This window comes from Halichoerus grypus, chromosome 11 (assembly GCF_964656455.1).
Source record: "Halichoerus grypus chromosome 11, mHalGry1.hap1.1, whole genome shotgun sequence".
Classification (NCBI taxonomy): domain Eukaryota; kingdom Metazoa; phylum Chordata; class Mammalia; order Carnivora; family Phocidae; genus Halichoerus; species Halichoerus grypus.
Window position 1 is genome coordinate 76,425,341 of NC_135722.1, and position 18,505 is coordinate 76,443,845.

Genomic DNA, 18,505 nt, shown 5'->3' on the forward strand with positions numbered 1-18,505 from the left:
TATCATATTAAAATGTAATATACCTATTGACAGAACTGGGCTTAAATCTATCACCTTGTTTAAATTTCTATTTGTCACTCTTCTTTTTTTCCTCCTCTCAATTTTTATTTATCTTCATCACTGATGAAGATAAAGTCCCTCTGGGACTGTTTCATATGCTCCATGCTTATGGCCCATGTTGGTATTGTGCATATCATAGACCAGTCACTGAAACACTGGTCAACTAAGCCCCAATGTTGGAAGGAAGGCATTTTTGCCCTTATGGTTCTATCAAAATGTAGCTTTATCTAAGCTGTATTCTGTGACAGTGGTCAGCTTTTTGCACTCCTCTTTCACCAGTAGGACCCCTATTATTTTTTGACAGGAAGTAAGATTTTTTGGTGGGCATTAATAAGGAGGGGGCAGTGCCAAGGTTCCTATGAGTGCAGAGCATGCCATTTGTCCAGGGGGGCAAGATTAGGGATATATTTTGTATTTGACCCCACAGCCATTTGGATGAGCTGCTTTTCAGCCACCATGTCTTAAAATTCATATGCATTAAACTTAGGAAAGCCCCACTTCTTGGAAATGTGGATCTTCTGGCCACCAGGGAACTTGAGCTTGGCCCTGTGTAAGGCCTCAATCACATGCTTCTTGTCCTGCAGCTTGGTACGGATGGACATGATAACTTGGCCAATGTGGACCCTGGCCACTGTGCCCCGGGGCTTTCCCAAGGCACCTGGCATACTTGTCTGGAGCCCCTCAGCCCTAACACTGGACAACATCTTGTTGATACAGATGACATGGAAGGTTGGAGCAGCACTCATATGTGAAAACCATCTTTGTAACAGCTTTTCTCTATATACTTGTTGGCACAAATACAGGCGGGCTCCTGGGCTTTAGAGGAGAGCTGCTCATATTCATCTGATCCCGTGTGGCCACGTAGTGGGAACTCATCCACTTTTGCATTCTTCTGCCCCAGGTCAAATATGCGGATCTTGGCATGAGGGACATCTCTGCAGAAGCAAGAGTTTGGATACAGCTTGTTCTTAAAATATTGGTAACAGCAGGCAGGGCAGTGGCCCATGGTGACACCAGGATCTCCAGTGGCACACTGAAGGAAAAGAGTAGGACCCCTATCTTAAGCAATGGTTTTGGCTCTGGAATCCTACTGTGTGGGAGTACTTTCAGTTCCAATACCCTCCAGGAGTTAAATTCCATTGCCTGCTTTCATATATGGAGACCAGGAGTCTGTGTCTTTAGTCCAACTTACTGCTTTGTAATTTTGTTATTTTTTAAGTACATGGAGGTATTAATTTTGTTTTTGAGAATGGCTACATTTTTATTTATTTATTTTTAATGAACATATAATGTATTATTGGTTTCAGAAGTACAGGTCTATGATTCATCAGTCTTTTTTTTTTTTTTAAGATTTTATTTATTTATTTGACAGAGAGAAAGAGAGATCACATGTAGGCAGACAGGCATGCATGCAGGCAGGCAGAGGGAGAGGGAGAAGCAGGCTCCCTGTTGAGCACGGAGCCTGATGCAGGGCTTAATCCCAGGACTCTGGGATCATGACCTGAGCCGAAGGCAGATGCTTAACTGTGTGTCCCAGGCGCCCCTGTGATTCATCAGTCTTATATAACACCCAGTGCTCATTACATCACATGCCCTCCTTAATGTCCATCACCCAGTTACCCCATTTCTCCACCCATCTCCCCTCCAGCAACCCTCAGTTTGTTTCCTATGATTAAGAGTCTCTTATGGTTTGTCTCCCTCTCTGATTTTGTCTTGTTTTATTTTTTTCCTCTCTTCCCCTATGATCCTCTGTTTTGTTTCTTAAATTCCACATAGCAGTGAGATCATATGATAATTGTCTTTCTCTGATTGACTTATTTTGCTTAGCATAATACCCTCTAGTTCCATCCACATCGTTGCAAATGGCAAGATTTCATTTTTTTGATGGCTGAGTATTATTCAATTGTATATATATACCACATCTTCTTTATCCATTCATCTGTTGATAGACATCTGGGCTCTTTCCATAGTTTGGCTATTGTGGACATTGCTGCTGTAAACATTGGGGTGCAGGTGCCCCTTTGGATCACTACCTTTGTATCTTTGGGGTAAATACCCAGTAGTGCAATTGCTTGGTCATAGGGTAGCTCTATTTTCAACTTTTGGAGGAACCTCCATATTGTTTTCCAGAGTGGCTGCACCAGCTTGCATTCCCACCAACAGTATAAGAGGGTTCCCCTTTCTCTGCATCCTTGCCAACATCTGTTGTTTCCTGACTTGTTAATTTTATTGAGAATGACTACATCTTTATAATGTTTCTTTATAATTTTTTCTTAATAATTTTATCAACTCTTTTTGGAATGTCAATGTGGGTAGGCTGAATAGGTGTATAAGTTGTGTGTGTGTGTGTGTGTGTGTGTGTATGTATGTAGGTCACAGAGAGGATTTACCATATAATCTTGAATGGAAATCTTGTTTCTTTATAAGATAAGAATAATAATATCTCATTTATAAAATTATTGTAAGCCTTAAATGATATAAACCACATAGAATGCTTGGTAAGATGCCTCACCCGATAAAAAGACTCAGTAGATATCATGGAACATTTTACTACAAAATAGAGTCACGCAGTTATTGAAAATGATGGAGAACATGAGGAGATAAAAATTGCATCAGGCCCTGAGAACTGCCTTTGGAATATTTGTTTTTGAGACAATCTCTGAGAGTATAGAAAGTGTGGGATGGGGGGTTCTTGCTTTGGCCTATAAGACATTGTTTGAAGAAATATTAATCTCCTGGATACCCATTCAGTGAGAGGTAGTGGGAAGGACAATTCTCTATGGTCTTTTGTGTTTCTGCAGGTCTTGCACAGTGAATTACTAGATGCCCCTTTTTCTGAACTATTTTTCAAAGATATTTATATAGTGAACAGCTACACAAGTTGCTATCTAATGTCAGCTCAATTTAGAGAGAGAATTTATGGATTCTCCTTGATTAATTTTTCAAGTACTTTACACTTAAAAGGGAACTCTATTGCTCTGGGCTTTCACAGGTCCTGCCAAATGATAGAGATAAAACAATATCCTTAGGGACTGCTGGCTGGAAGTAGCTCAGAATTATTCTCAAAGGCATATGCTGCTGTCATTTGGCCTGGGTGGCAGACTTCTTGCCAGTATCATCCATATGAACATTATGGTTTCTTTCCAGCATGATCTTCAGTGGGAGTAAATCTGCAGAGCCCATCAAAACACATTATTTGCCCAAAGTGGGCATATCGGTTCCTTAAGATTTCTCTTATAGTTCCCTTTACTCCCTGAAACTCCTGTACATGGCAGATAGTCTTAAGATAAAGGGTTTCAGTGGACACTGGGGTTCTCTCATTGAGATCCATTCCATGCCTCCTTTCCTTGGAAGATCTGTGTGGTTTGGTTGGGATCAGGCTAAGCTACTTCTCATTCCCTAACCTCGGCCTTCTCCTAAACACACAGTAGAAATTTCTGAGTTAGAGAGAAGTCATGATGAGATTTCAAAACAATGTATACATTAAAAAATTGTAAATCTTGGGCAGTGTCAACTTGCTTTTCCTACTGCAGCCTCAGCTTATCAGATCTCTTTGATTTGATCTCTCTAGAGACTCAGAATTTGAAGGCAGCTTGTCTTTCTCTCTTATACATTTTATTGCGATAAAGATTCTCAGAATTGCCTCTTGTGTGCAGCTGTCTCTAACTTGAAAAGTTTGCCTGATATTGATACTATTTTTCTACCTCTGGTCCAGCAATAATTTCATGGGAACATTAGTTGTCAATTCTCCATTCTCACTCTCTTTGACACCCCTCCCTCCAGCATTGACTTCTTGGTGATGACAGGTGCCGTGAAGAGCCCCTGGCAGAGAGGTGATATATTATTTCTTTTTTTGCTCTCATCTTACTCACAACAGTCATGGCATTTGTTTTAGATGAAACTGGAGCTGGCCCTGCAAGCAATTAAGTTGTCTTAACCAAACAAATGCAGTGACTGGAATTTCCACATGGCACAGCGTTTCACATTTATTGCATCTGGGGTTTGAGAAAAATCACACTTTAAAGCGTTATGAAATGAGTTTTACAGAACTGGCAGGAATTCAATGTTGTATAGAAAATCAAGTAGGGTAGACTACTGAGAAATCAAAAATAAATAAGTGTAAGAGAAAATTATATGGTGGAATAGGGAAAGAGAAATAGAAACAAGAGCAAATAAGGCCTTTTAGGAGTGATAAAAAAAGGAGAGAAAAATATCTAGATAACAACTGTATTTTCTAAACACAGGTTCTCCTTAGGACAGCAATTTGGACACTGAGAACAGTCAGAATTCTGCATTCCAATTATAAAAAAGTATTTTATTTTAATTTCTCCAGGGTACTTTTTGTTCCCTTATAATAATATCTTAGAAACATCATTTTAGGAAGAATTTGCTCTTGATTTATAGTTTTATATTTTGTGGCGAGTCCCCTCAAAGACATTAATGTGCTGGTGCTGTTTAATCTGAAAGGGTGTCTCTCAAAGCTGATGGGTTACACTCAGGAAACAGGAGATCAGAGAAGGTGGCGCACAACGAGGAGATAAATCAGCCTAACCACTCTACATGTTCTGACCCTGATACTAAATGATAACTGGTTTACTTAAGAGACAACTCTATAGTCATTTTTGTCAATTTTCTGAATGATGACACACACATAAATTGCACCTGTTCTTATTTGTTGATACTGGCAGAAGAATAAATGTCATTTTGTACCAAAAAAATATCCAAAGAAGTCTCCCTTGTATCCCCCTGAAGTTCCCCCTGAAGATCTTATTACATAATGATTATAAATACATATTTCAAGTTTGATGACCTTGAAGGAATTCTTGGTAAGATTAGCAAGGGGAAGGAGGGTTGCCCAACAAATAGACATTATGAGGAGATTTATAGGCACTTAGGGAAGAGGATTCTTGGCACTTTTTAGACAAATGGTTATATAGAACCAAGAAACAGCAAAGCTGCAGGTAGTAAATAATGTGTTCAAAATTTAACATTCCAAAAAGGTGAGAAGGAACGTTGTGAATGGGTTACAAAAGGAGGAGTAAGGTTAGAGGAAAATTAAATTGCAGTAGAATATAAAGGGATTGGGGATTGTTGGGCTGCAATCTCCATCCCTATTCAGTACAGATATTTTATGGCCCTGGGACTCGTTTTATATTTTTAAAGAGCTGTTTCCTCTCTCCTGAAAGTGTTTATTTCAGAAATTAGAATTTAAATCATTATCAAAATAACAATGAAATCGGAGCTTTAACAAAATCTGACTGATGATGTGGTAATCCTGAGTTGACCCCAGGTGAGAACCCCTGAGAGGCCACAGTAACTAGGAGGGTTACTGCAAATCAGTGTAGGACAGGGCTGCAGAATAATTTAGCAGGTCCGGGAAAAGGATTTAGAGCCAGAATATTCAGGTGGAGTGAAAGCTCTGCTATTTACTTACTGCATTATATTCACTTTGGAAAAGTACGTTAACATACCTGAGTCTCAGTGGCATTGTGCATAAGTGTGATAACATACTGCCTTTCCTACTTCTCAAGATTACTGATAAAATCAATTTTTCATCCCCACCAGGATTACAGTTCTTTGATCCTAGTACTTCTTCTTCTTCTTCTTTTTTTTTCTTTTTTTTACCATTTCTCATTACCCTGCTATCCTTACCTCCTTCCTTATTCTCAGTAGAGTCTGTGACCTGTCGTTATAATAACTCCCTTTTAAATGTTCTCAATAACTTTGCTCCTCTTGCTTCTTCCAATTTGTTTGGCAAAATCTCTACCCTAGTTAAATCTAACCCTACATACTTTGCAGATGCATTCGTAAAAGCTGAATGTAGCTGGAAAAACATAAAATCATGAGAAGTGATTTCACTTTAAATTCATGACCACTAATTTCAAGTAGGCCTTTAGTGCTTCTATGAAGATCATATTGAAAGCAAATATTTATTATGATAATCATGTAAGAGATTAATTTTTTTTGTTAGATTTTAGTATTAACATAAAATGTTAACTTCAAAAAGTAATGTTCTTTCATTTTCTACTATCTTTAAGAGTTTCTCTATGATGGGAATCATTTGTTCTTTTTTTTTAAGATTTTATTTATTTGTCAGAGAGAGAAAGAGAGAAAGAGAGAGAGAGAGAGAAGCAAGCTCCCCGCTGAGCAAGGAGCCTGATGTGGGACTCTATCCCAGGACACTGGGATCATGACCTGAGCCAAAGACAGATGCTTAACTGGTTGAGCCACCCATGTTCAATTTGTACATAGTGTTCTTATTGTTTAAAATACCTACAATCAGTAATATGTCCCTTATTTCATTTTTAATATTATTTAATTTTACCATCTCTTATTTTTCATGATCAGTTTTTCCAAATTTAAGTATTTTATGTGTCTTCAAAAATTCAATACTAACATTGCTCTCTAATATTTCAAAAAATATTTCTTTCAAAAATTAAATTTTGCTTTTATCTCTCTTATTTCCTTCTTTGAGTTTTTCTGTTGTTCTTTTTATAATTTATTTATTTATTTTTAATTTGCCTGTCATATTTATTTATTTATTTATTTAATTTTTAAAAAAATTTTTATTAACATATAATATATTATTTGTTTCAGGGGTACAGGCCTGTGATTTATCAGTCTTACACAATTCACAGTGCTCACCATAGCACATACCCTCCCCAATGTCCATCACCCAGCCACCCCATCCCTCCCACCACCCTCCACTCCTGCAACCCTCAGTTTGTTTCCTGAGATTAGGAGTCTCATGGTTTGTCTCCCTCTTTGATTTCATCTTATTTCATTTTTCCCTCCCTTCCCCTATGATCCTCTGTCTTGTTTCTCAAATTCCTCATATCAGTGAGATCATATGATACTTGTCTTTCTCTGATTGACTTATTTTGCTTGGCATAATACCCTCTAATTCCAACCACGTCGTTGCAAATGGCAAGATTTCATTTTTTGATGGCTGCATAATATTCCATTGTGTGTGTGTGTGTGTGTGTGTGTGTGTGTGTGTATACACACACACACACCACATCTTCCTTATCCATTTATCTGGTGATGGACATCTAGGCTCTTTCCATAGTTTGGTTATTGTGCACATTGCTGCTATAAACATTGGGGCACACACACTCCTTCGGATCACTACATTTTTATCTTTGGGGTAAATACCCAGTAGTGCAATTGCTGGGTTGTAGGGTAGCTCTATTTTCAACTTTTTGAGGAACCTCCATACTGTTTTCCAGAGTGGCTGCAGCAGCTTGCATTCCCACCAACAGTGTAGGAGGGTTCCCATTTCTCTGCATCCCTGCCAACATCTGTCGTTTCCTGACTTGTTAATTTTAGCCATTCTGACTGGTGTTGAGGTGGTATCTCATTGAGGTTTTGATTTGTATTTCCCTGATGCTGAGCCATGTTGAGCACTTTTTCGTGTGTCTGTTGGCCATTTGGATGTCTTCTTTGCAGAAATGTCTGTTCATGTCCTCTGCCCATTTCTTGTTTGGATTATTTGTTCTCTGGGTGTTGAGTTTGATAAGTTCTTTATAGATTTTGGATACTAGCCCTTTATCTGATATGTCATTTGAAAATATCTTCTCCCGTTCTGTTGGTTGTCTTTTGGATTTGTTGACTATTTCTTTTGCTGTGCAAAAGCTTTTTATCTTGATGAAGTCCCAATAGTTCATTTTTGCCCTTGCTTCCCTTGCCTGTGGCGATGTTTCTAGGAAGAAGTTGCTGCAGCTGAGGTCGAAGAGGTTGCTGCCTGTGTTCTCCTCAAGGATGTTGATGGATTCCTGTCTCACATTTAGGTCTTTCATTCATTTTGAGTCTATTTTTGTGTGGTGTAAGGAGATGGTCCAGTTTCATTCTTCTGCATGTGACTGTCCAATTTTCCCAACACCATTTGTTGAAGAGACTGTCTTTTTTCCATTGGACATCTTTCCCACTTTGTCGAAGATTAGTTGACCATAGAGTTGAGGGTCCATTTCTGGGTTCTCTATTCTGTTCCATTGATCTATGTGTCTGTTTTTGTGCCAGTACCATACTGTCTTGATGATGACAGCTTTGGAATAGAGCTGGAAGTCCGGAATTGTGATGTCGCCAGCTTTGCTTTTCTTTTTCAACATTCCTCTGGCTCTTCTGGGTCTTTTCTGGTTCCATACAAATTTTAGGATTATTTGTTCCATTTCTTTGAAAAAAGTTGATCGTATTTTGATAGGGATTGCAAATGTGTAGATTGCTCTAGGTAGCATAGACATTTTCACAATATTTGTTCTTCCAATCCATGAGCATGGAACGTTTTTCCATTTCTTTGTGTCTTAGTTTCTTTCATGAGTATTCTATAGTTTTCTGAGTACAGATCCTTTGCCTCTTTGGTTAGATTTATTCCTAGGTATCTTATGGTTTTGGGTGCAATTGTAAATGGGATCGACTCCTTAATTTCTCTTTCTTCTCTCTTGTTGTTGGTGTATAGAAATGCCACTGATTTCTGTGCATTGATTTTATATCCTGCCACTTGACTGAATTCCTGTATGAGTTCTAGCAGTTTTGGGGTGGAGTCTTTGGGATTTTCTACATAAAGTATCATATCATCTGCAAAGAGTGAGAGTTTCACTTCTTCTTTGCCTATCTTTTTATAATTTAAAGTTAATATTTGGCTCTCTAATTTTCCATCTTTCATTTTCATTTTTCTAACAGACACAATTAAGGTTATAAATATTACTCTAAGTATGACTTTGGCTGTATACCACTCTATTTAATATGTATCATATTTGGTACCATTTAATTACAAGTATTTTAAGATTTATGTGATGACTTAATCTTTAATCCATAAATTTTTAAGGAGTGCATTAAGTTAATATCTCTACATATGGATTCTTAAGTTACTTCTTTTCCCAAAATTAGTTTCTAACTTAATTGCATCTTTATCAGAGAACATGGACTGTTTGATACTAATTCTTTGATATATGTTGATATGAGTTTGGTGGCTCAACATGTGGTTATTTCTGAAATATTCTTGTGTGCTTGAAAGAAGTTAATCTCTCTCGGGTACAGAGTTCTGTATATGTTTGTGAATCCGGTTTATTAATTAAGTTCATTTTTTTGTCAGCTTATTGTATCAGTTACTGAGAAAAATATGTAAAAAATCTCCCATTTTGAAAGTGAATTTGTCAATATTTTTATGTTCTTCTGTTAATAGTGGTTTATAGATTTTTAAAAAAGATTTTATTTTTTACTTGAGAGAGAGAAAGAGAGAACATGAGCTGGGGAGGAGCAGAGGGAGAGGGACAAGCAGACTCCACGCTGAATGTGGAGCCTGATGTGGGGCTTGATCTCACAAGCCTGAGATCATGACCTGAACCAAAATCAAGAGTCAACACTTAACTGACTGAGCCACTCAGGCGCCCCAATAGTGGTTTATAAATTTTGAACCCTATGTTATTAAATGCATTATCTTGTTAATTGCTCTTGTTATCATTATGCCATGTCCTCTTTGTCTTTAAGAATGCTTTTTTTTTTTTGGAACAATTTATTTTCTCTGATATTAATATAGACTTCCTCTTTGGTGAACATAGTAGACACAGTTAGTTACTAACTCAGTATTTATTCAGCTGTTTATTCTTACTAACCAAACTTCGATTCTGTTCAGTGGCGCTAGGTACAGATAAAACACCCTATGTCTTTGCCTCTCTTGGTTGCCATATGCCATATTAGATTAAATCATATGCTATGTTTATTTTTGAATGGAAGCATAGTTGATTATCGGCAATTTTACATGATCGAGCCTAATATTTTTGGCCAAGAAGATTTGTAAATGCAAGTCAGTGAGTTGAATTTTTATGAAGACTATTTTAAAAGAACTCTATTTTGCTGGCCTGGTTTTTCAACCTCCTGTCCTTTGTCCTTTTGTGGTCTTTGACCCAATGACTGGTATTACAGTGATGATATTATATCTAAAAGACTGAAAATGCATCTTAAACAGGGCAGGGTGGAAGGATAGAAAAGGTTCTTGATAACTCCCCTAATCAATTGCACCAACCCTGGATGGCATACCCCTGGATATATCATTATATGAGAAAAACAAGCTTCTATTTAGTTAGTGCAGCTCCTACTCCTCTCACCCTAATCTCTGCTTTTGATGATGATGACCCACAGCTAAGTAAATAGCTCCAAATAAATTGAGCTGGTTTCCTGTGTACAGGTGTGCTCCCTTACCTTCTAGTCCTCTGCTCTTCAGATTGAGGTATGAGGGGATTCATTCATGAATTCAAATGAACTTGTGATACTATTAGAAAGATACATGGTTGAGAAAAATAAGATGGCTCTTTTTTTGTTTCTCTATCCAAAGCCAGGGGAGATTTTTACATATATTGGCTAATATGGGGGAAGGACTCCAGTGGCAGCTGCCTGGGTCCCAAGCCATTGGCTATTTAGGTCAGGAGATATTAGAAAAAACAATCATTTTTTTTTTTTTTCATTTACTTTCAGCAACACTTCTGCCTTTGGTAGAAGAGTCTTGTATTGTAGCAAGCCTAATCTGGAGTATGGCAGATGTGTTTGGGGATTAACGGGCTGTAATATGCATGCAGCTGGCTCTGGACCTGCATTTTAGGGCCAATGGCATAATAATGGCTCCTCTCCATTAAGTTCCCGCCATATGCTAGATAGTGTGCTAAGCAGTTGCCATGTATTAACTCATTTAGTTCTTAGAACAATAGGTCGATTTTATTGTTAACAGCCTCATTTCTCAGATGAAGCAACTGGGACAGTGAGAAGTTGAATAATTTGCCCAATGTCACCTGGTTAGGATGGGGCTGAGCTGGGATGGAACTCTGGCAGCTGGACTCCAGAGCCTGTGCAATCAGCTATGACCCCTTGGCTGCTTCTCCTGACCTTGTATAGAGTTGTCTCCCCAGAATTTTGAACCACATCGGGAAAGAAGCTGTGGTGAGAGGCGAAGAGAAAAACAAACACAATCTATTGGAGAGGAAAAGCCATTACTGAAGAAGCTGCGAGGAGACATATGCAAGACTTTCCCCACCCCGATGCTCTGATTTTGTCCAGAAATACAATTATCCATTTATGCTACTCTGGGATCTTTTGGTTGTAGGCAGGGATGTCTGGAAGTTTCCTCTCCCACTGCCATCCTTCGACAAACAAATCTGAGACCTTTTTCTGAGGTTTGGTCCCACTTTGGCTTCCATGGAGCAGCTTGCTGGAGTAGAAAGTGTGGTTCTCTGAAGTCAGACAAGCTTGGGTTTGTATCCCTCTTCAGCTACTTACTAACCTATGTGATCTCCGTGACCTGCACCCGTCACTTAATCTCTCCAAGCTTTCATCTCCTTATTCATCAAATGGGAATCTTAACTGTTAACACGTGGCCTTGTTCACCCAGTCAACGAGTACGTATTGATTGCCTGCTTTGTGCTGGTCACTGGTAGGTAATGTTTTGTCACAAGCAGGTCGTAAATCGTATTTGATCTTAAGCTCCATGAACTTATAATTCAGTGGAGAAGCTAGACTCCTGTGATAAGTGCTCAGACTGTTCCGCTTACAGGCTGGTGTGGTAAGGAGCGTGGAACATCCGTGTGGGGGGGCACTTAGCAAATATCCAGTGCTTGGTCATTTCTTCCGGTCCCTCTCTTATTTGAAAGGAGACTGCTGCTGCCAGCCCTACCATACGTATGTATGGTTTTATTTCAGAAAACTCCCTCTCGCCTAGGATGTCTTTTTTCCTTTAATATGTAATGTGGTCTGAGGTTATGCTGTTTAACTACCTTGCAAAGCCCAACGAGGTGATTTGTGCCATGTGCAGTTTGCACCTTGGGCCCCTTTCCTTCATCTCAGTCTTCATGCAATATTTAACAATTAACCTTACATCTCCTCTGGAAAAACAATTTGAGAATTCAAGAGAAAACTGTAACAAGAAAATCTTAAAATTTGAAGGAAATGAAATAAAAATCAGTTTTAGGCTTTTTGCCTTATTATTTGCATATTATACTTAGAGAATTACTTATTATGGTTTTTGTTGACTGCCTCCCAATAACCCCATTCCAATTATAAACATGAAAAATGTGAGAATTTTATTTTATTTTCTTTTTTTTTAAGATTTTATTTATTTATCAGAGAGAGAGGCAGGCAGAGGGAGAAGCAGGCTCCTTGCTCAGCAAGGAGCCCGATGTGGGACTCGATCCCAGGACCCCGGGATCATGACCTGAGCCGAAGGCAGACGCTTAACCGACTGAACCACCCAGGCGTCCCAAATGTGAGAATTTTAGATTAGTTTCTCCCAGAGTTGATATTAGAGTCTGGCACTTCTGGATTCTTGCCTTGTGTTCTGTTGCCAATTCAGACTCCCTAGGAATACAGGCAAACACATATTGCCTCACGTATTTGTTTTTAATCCATAAGAAAGTAGGCTAAAATTCAGGAGGTTTCCCACAGAGATCAGGAAGAAGATTTTATAAAATGCATACATTTTTTTTTTCCTTTCTTTAGGTGTGCCTTGATTCTGTAAAACCACCAGACTTTGAGGTTAGGTAGGGTTCAGTAAACCTATTTTTAAAATTTATGAAGGGGGATAGCTAAATTCTCTTAGCTCAGAAAACAAAGGGTGAACATTATTTGAAGACTTAAGTGTGTAGGTTTGACTAGGCAGGGATGAAGGAAAGTGTGAGGGTCACATTAAATTTGCAAATATTTTTTTCCAGGTTGTTTAGCAGGGTGACTTGAAAACATCTTACCTCTAAATTGACAAGCACTACTTCAGATAAGTTTATATTAGCATCTTTAAAAATATTGGCTCTAGAAGCATTTTATATGAGAACATCTACACTTACCGGCCACCAACCTTGAAGCCATGAGAGCTTTTTTCACAGCGTTTTTCCTTGTAAGCCAGTAACAGTTCAAAATGCACAAACCCACAGAATGGTGAGATTGGGGACTAGTGGTTGTAAGGAGGAGGGGTCTGCAATGAGTCTTCAAAACTATACAAAAAACAGGTTTTTATGACTTGGAAGTATTTCACAGTAATTAGAATAATTTAATCTTGAATTTTCAGTACAGATAGTCTATCTAGAAGATGACATAGCAATGGCACAAGCTATTTCCACAGTTCAGTTTGTGAAATATCTTTAAGAAAATACCCTGTTAGTACTCTGTAGGTCAGTGATTACATATTCAAAGAATTTCATTCTGCAATAAAACCTTTATCAAGATTTAATTACCATAAAAGCAGAGAGGCAGAGGTATTTGGGATCTTTACGTTAAATCATAATTAAAACCCATGTGAGGTTACCCACAAATATTTAGGATTTTATTTAATTGAACACAAGATGAAAAATAAAACTAATGAATGGCAAAGTTCACTATACAACTTGCAATTAATGTAACAGTCTAATGATTGCTCAGAAAACCAAGGAAGATTTAAACAGACACACATACATTTATGTAATATATACGTGTCTGTATTATTTTGTTTTCTCATATAAGATGTGCATGTATCTCTATAGGCACGCGTTCGTGTGTGTGTGTGTGTGTGTGTGTGTGTATGTGTGTATGTGACACATTATGTTATTTTCAGAGCCAGATCATTTTTACAAAATATAGAATTTTTTTTTCAGTGAAGATTCCATCCTAATTCTTTGAACTTGGTTTATAGAATCTCATATTCTGCTCTCCTGTGAGTTCGATTTTATCCTTTAGAGTCCAAAAGTGGGAATATAATATAAAAGCTTTAAGCTTCCTTGCTTGCCTTAGAGAATTGCACAGAGATAGTCCCAGTAATCAAACCCATAAAGTATGACTTGTTTTATGAGCGAAGATGTCCAAAAAACTTAAGAGTAACCTTTGAATTTATGTGGCAAATTATTAAGCCTTCTTTGAGGCCTCGTTTCTATCCTCAGTTGTACATGCTTGATAGTGAAGTTAACAAAATGTCACAAATATTAGCCCAGAGAATGCACGAAGTAAAGCAGAGTGTTTGAATACTCTGAGGCTGAACATGTAACAGTATCAGGTCCAAGGAGAAGGAGTTAGAAAGTACACATGTCCATTAAGGACCCTGGTATCTTCTCCATCCCTCGCTACACCCCACCCTCCCCGAGAGGAAGAGATTACAGGCACTCTGTTGTTCAGAATATGTTTTAAAACTTTCTATGGTGTATGAAATGACCCTTTTTTCTAAACAGACTATGAATATCATCATTTCTAAAGGTGAACCTGAGTACATAAGCTTGAGTACAAAATTGAAGATACACTCAACAAACTCAAACTGAATAAACTTAGAATGTGAATATATAGAGCCTTGAAGAAAAATTCAAAGTAACACACAATTGCCGGGAACCAATATTGATAGAATGCTAATCATGCACAATTCAAAGGTTGCTCTCAGCTATTAATATCCTTTGAATGTTAGCTCAGTGGTTCTTACGCTTATGTAATGGACAGATCTTCCTTACACAAGAGGTAAATTTTTGAGTAGCCTCAGTGTTGACTTAAATAGTATTTATTTTGCTCTTACTTAATTATGCAAGAATAAACTAGCTGTGAACTTTTTATACCCATGGCTCATATTTGACTTTGAAAACCAAAGCTATAACAAATTAAATAAAATACAACTATTTAATAAAATTCAAAAAATATTACTTTAATTTGGTGGATAAAGTTGATTTTCTGAACGTAAATGGCAAACTAAAATGTTCTGGGGAAGGTTCTTCTTCTTCTTCTTTTTTTTTTTAATTTTTTTATTGTTATGTTAATCCCCATACATTACATCATTAGTTTTAGATATAGTGTTCCATGATTCATTGTTTGTGCACAACACCCAGTGCTCCATGCAGAATGTGCCCTCCTCAATACCCATCACCAGGCTAACCCATCCTCCCACCCCCCTCCCCTCTAGAACCCTCAGTTTGTTTTTCAGAGTCCATCGTCTCTCATGGTTCTTCTCCCCCTCCGATTTCCCCCCCTTCATTCTTCCCCTCCTGCTACATTCTTCTTCTTCTTTTTTTCTTTCTTAACATATATTGCATTATTTGTTTCAGAGGTACAGATCTGAGATTCAACAGTCTTGCACAATTCACAGCGCTTACCAGAACACATACCCTCCCCAGTGTCCATCACCCAGTCACCCCATCCCTCCCACCCCACCCCCCACTCCAGCAACCCTCAGTTTGTTTCCTGAGATTAAGAATTCCTCATATCAGTGAGGTCATATGATACATGTCTTTCTCTGTTTGACTTATTTCGCTCAGCATAATACCCTCCAGTTCCATCCACGTCGTTGCAAATGGCAAGATCTCATTCCTTTTGATGGCTGCATAATATTCCATTGTATATATATACCTCATCTTCTTTATCCATTCATCTGTTGATGGACATCTTGGCTCTTTCCACAGTTTGGCTATTGTGGACATTGCTGCTATAAACATCGGGGTGCACGTACCCTTTCGGGTCCCTACTTTTGTATCTTTGGGGTAAATACCCAGGAGTGCAATTGCTGGATCATATGGTAGCTCTATTTTCAACTTTTTGAGGAACCTCCATACTGTTTTCCAGAGTGGCTGCACCAGCTTGCATTCCCACCAACAGTGTAGGAGGGTTTGGGGAAGGTTCTTCTGAATTCCACATGTCTATATTCTCTTCGAGCATTTTACTGAAGCCACATCCCTATAGAGCTCTCAATGTCATTTGTTCTTCATTTGCCATGAATATATTTTTTATACATTAATTTGCTTCAATTATTTTTTTCTATTATGTTAAAATAATTACAGTAACACTACATAATGCCAAATAAATGTATGCATAGATACCAAAACTGTGTGGCTGTACTTGGTTTTTAAAGTATTATTTAAATAATACAGAATAGCACTGTCCAATAGAATTTTCTGCAACAGTGGAAATGTCCTATATCTGCACTAAGTAGCCACCAGTCACACATGGCTAATGAGCATTTGAAATATGACCAGTGTGACTAAAGAACTGAATTTTAATTTTTTAAAAGATTTATTTATTTATTTATTTTGAGAGAGAGAGAGAGAGCACAAGTGGGAGGGACAGGGGGAGAAGGAGAGAGAATCTGAAGCAGACTCCGTGCTCAGCACTGAGCCCGACGTGGGGCTCGATCTCACGAATCTGAGATCATGACCTGAGCTGAAAGCAAGAGTCAGGCGCTCAAAGGACTGTGCCACTCAGGCGCCCCGAATTGAATTTTAATTTTATTTAACTAAAATGAATTTACATTTAAATTTAAATAATTATGGCTAGTGGCTATCATATTGGTCAGTGAATACCTAAAATACCTTTATGTTAATTTTCTAGTTATTATCAAAATGGAAAATAAAATGTTATAATCTCATAAAGAACTTTCAGATGCCTTAGAATACAATTACCCTAGTTTGAGCATGAACTGCTATGGGTGGTTATTTGATCAGTCGTGGACATAAATGAGCCCAGCTGTGTACATTTTCTCAACCTGATGAGCACAAGTTAGAATCCTTGGACATTTTGATTCAAGAATAATGGGGCACCTGGGTGGCTCAGTTGGTTGAGCAGCTGCCTTTGGCTCTGGTCATGATCTCAGGGTCCTGGGATCGAGCCCCATGTCGGGTTCCCTGCGCTAGTGGGAGCCTGCTCCCCCCCTCTCTCTGCCTCTCCCCCAGTTTGTGCTTTCTCTCTCTCTCAAATAAATAAAATCTTAAAAAAAAAAAAAAGAATAAATCTGGTATATAAAAGGAATCACCAAAACAATGATAATTGGGGTTCTCAAGGAAAATAATTCTAAGCATAGAAACTTGGAAAAATAGCTGCATCTCTGACTAGCATATGCAGAAACATGCAGTGACAAACCAGTGTGGTCTACACTACAAGAGAAAAGGGTTAAAAAGTAAAATGTGTGGTATTTGAAAATGACCTCGAGCTTTTTGTTTTGGTTTTATTGAGATATAATGGACATATAACATTGGGTAGGTTTAATGTGGACAAAGTGATGATTTGATACATATATATATGTATTGTGAAATGATTACACAGTAATGCCAGTTAACACACCTATCACCATCTCACATAATTACCATTTCTTTTTTGTAGTGAGAACATGTAAGATTTACTGTCTTAGCAACTTTCAAGTGTGTAATTGTTAATTATATGTACGTGCTGTACATTAGAGCATTTTTTGGAGTCAGTTTCTTTTTTGCAGTGGGGACATCCTTTTTAGGCTTCTTTTACCCTCAATTTGGCCACAAGGAATCCAGCCTCTGGCAGGAAGTCTGGCCAGCTCCCAAGTCAGGCCACTATGGTCAGTTTCTATTGGGAGGAATGAGAATTCAGATGGAGACTTAACAAGGCTTATTCCTGCCTAGGTGTACTGCAGGTAGCAATCATTTCTCACTTTACTGAGTGCTTAATATGTATAAGACACGAGGAGGATGTACAATAGTGTATAAATAATATCTTCTCAAAAAGATTTATAATTTAGTAGGGAGATGCGATGTAAACAACCGTTTGTAGCTAAAGATCAAAGAAATCATATGCTTAGATCCAAATATGTGATAAGATGACTTGAGCCCAGGAGGGGAAACAATTGGGGTGGCCTAGGAATGCCAGGTAAGCTTCATATATTTAAGTCTCAGAAAACATATCCTAAATATTATTTGATCCTATATATCCATACTCTTTTAAATTGTTTTTGAGATGACTGACACAAGATTAGACATTTATGAATAGCTAATAGTGAGAAGATGTGAAGGAATAAAAGTAAAAGAAATAGGAGAAACAGCAGGAACTAAAAAGCTATGATAAAATATAAATGTAAAAGGAAGAGAGTTGGGAGTTTCTACGGTGTATACACCATCAGCATCCTTTCAGGTGGTGGAAGAATATTTTTCTCTTTTCTGTTAATGTCAGGGTAGGAATACATGTACAGAAATCAAACATATCTGGAGAGAACTAAAGGTAATAATCAGAGACAAAAGAAAAAAAAAAGTGCTCACATTGTAAATTAATGGGATGCAAATCAATAGTCTGAATGCCCACACTGAGAAAAGAATGTTTCCTACCGAAATATGATTTTTTAAAAATATGGAACGCTTCACGAATTTACGTGTCATCCTTGCACAGGGGCCATGCTAATCTTCTCTGTATCATTCCAATTTTAGTATATGTGCTGCCGAAGCGAGCACTGAAATATGATTTTTGATATTATTGTTAGACCCACAGTGTTTAGTGCTAAAAGTCTATACAATATTTTCAAGGTGGCAGCACCAAGAAAGTTGCCGAATCTATGAACCATACTGACCATAGGTCTGTAGTGTGTCCCGAACAATGGCTCTAAACAATGGCCTGTGAAGCGGTCAGCTACTTGTTCTCTACACTGGTCTTTAGAAGTGCCTGGACATCTCTGATTCCCTTTATAGACCTGACATCCCTGGATATACCCAAATACTTATTGGACAGATTAGGTTCT

The 18,505-nt window shown here is 38.0% G+C and overlaps 1 non-coding gene and 1 pseudogene across 1 annotated transcript; both read right to left on the reverse strand.

The window, feature by feature from the left end:
- Nucleotides 1–416: 416 nt before the first annotated feature.
- On the reverse strand, nucleotides 417–1,066 carry LOC118541425 (large ribosomal subunit protein uL16-like; annotated as a pseudogene).
- Nucleotides 1,067–18,114: 17,048 nt separating this feature from the next.
- On the reverse strand, nucleotides 18,115–18,221 carry LOC118541427 (U6 spliceosomal RNA). Its single transcript, XR_004920109.1, has one exon. It is a non-coding gene; the product is annotated as a U6 spliceosomal RNA (small nuclear RNA).
- Nucleotides 18,222–18,505: the final 284 nt, after the last annotated feature.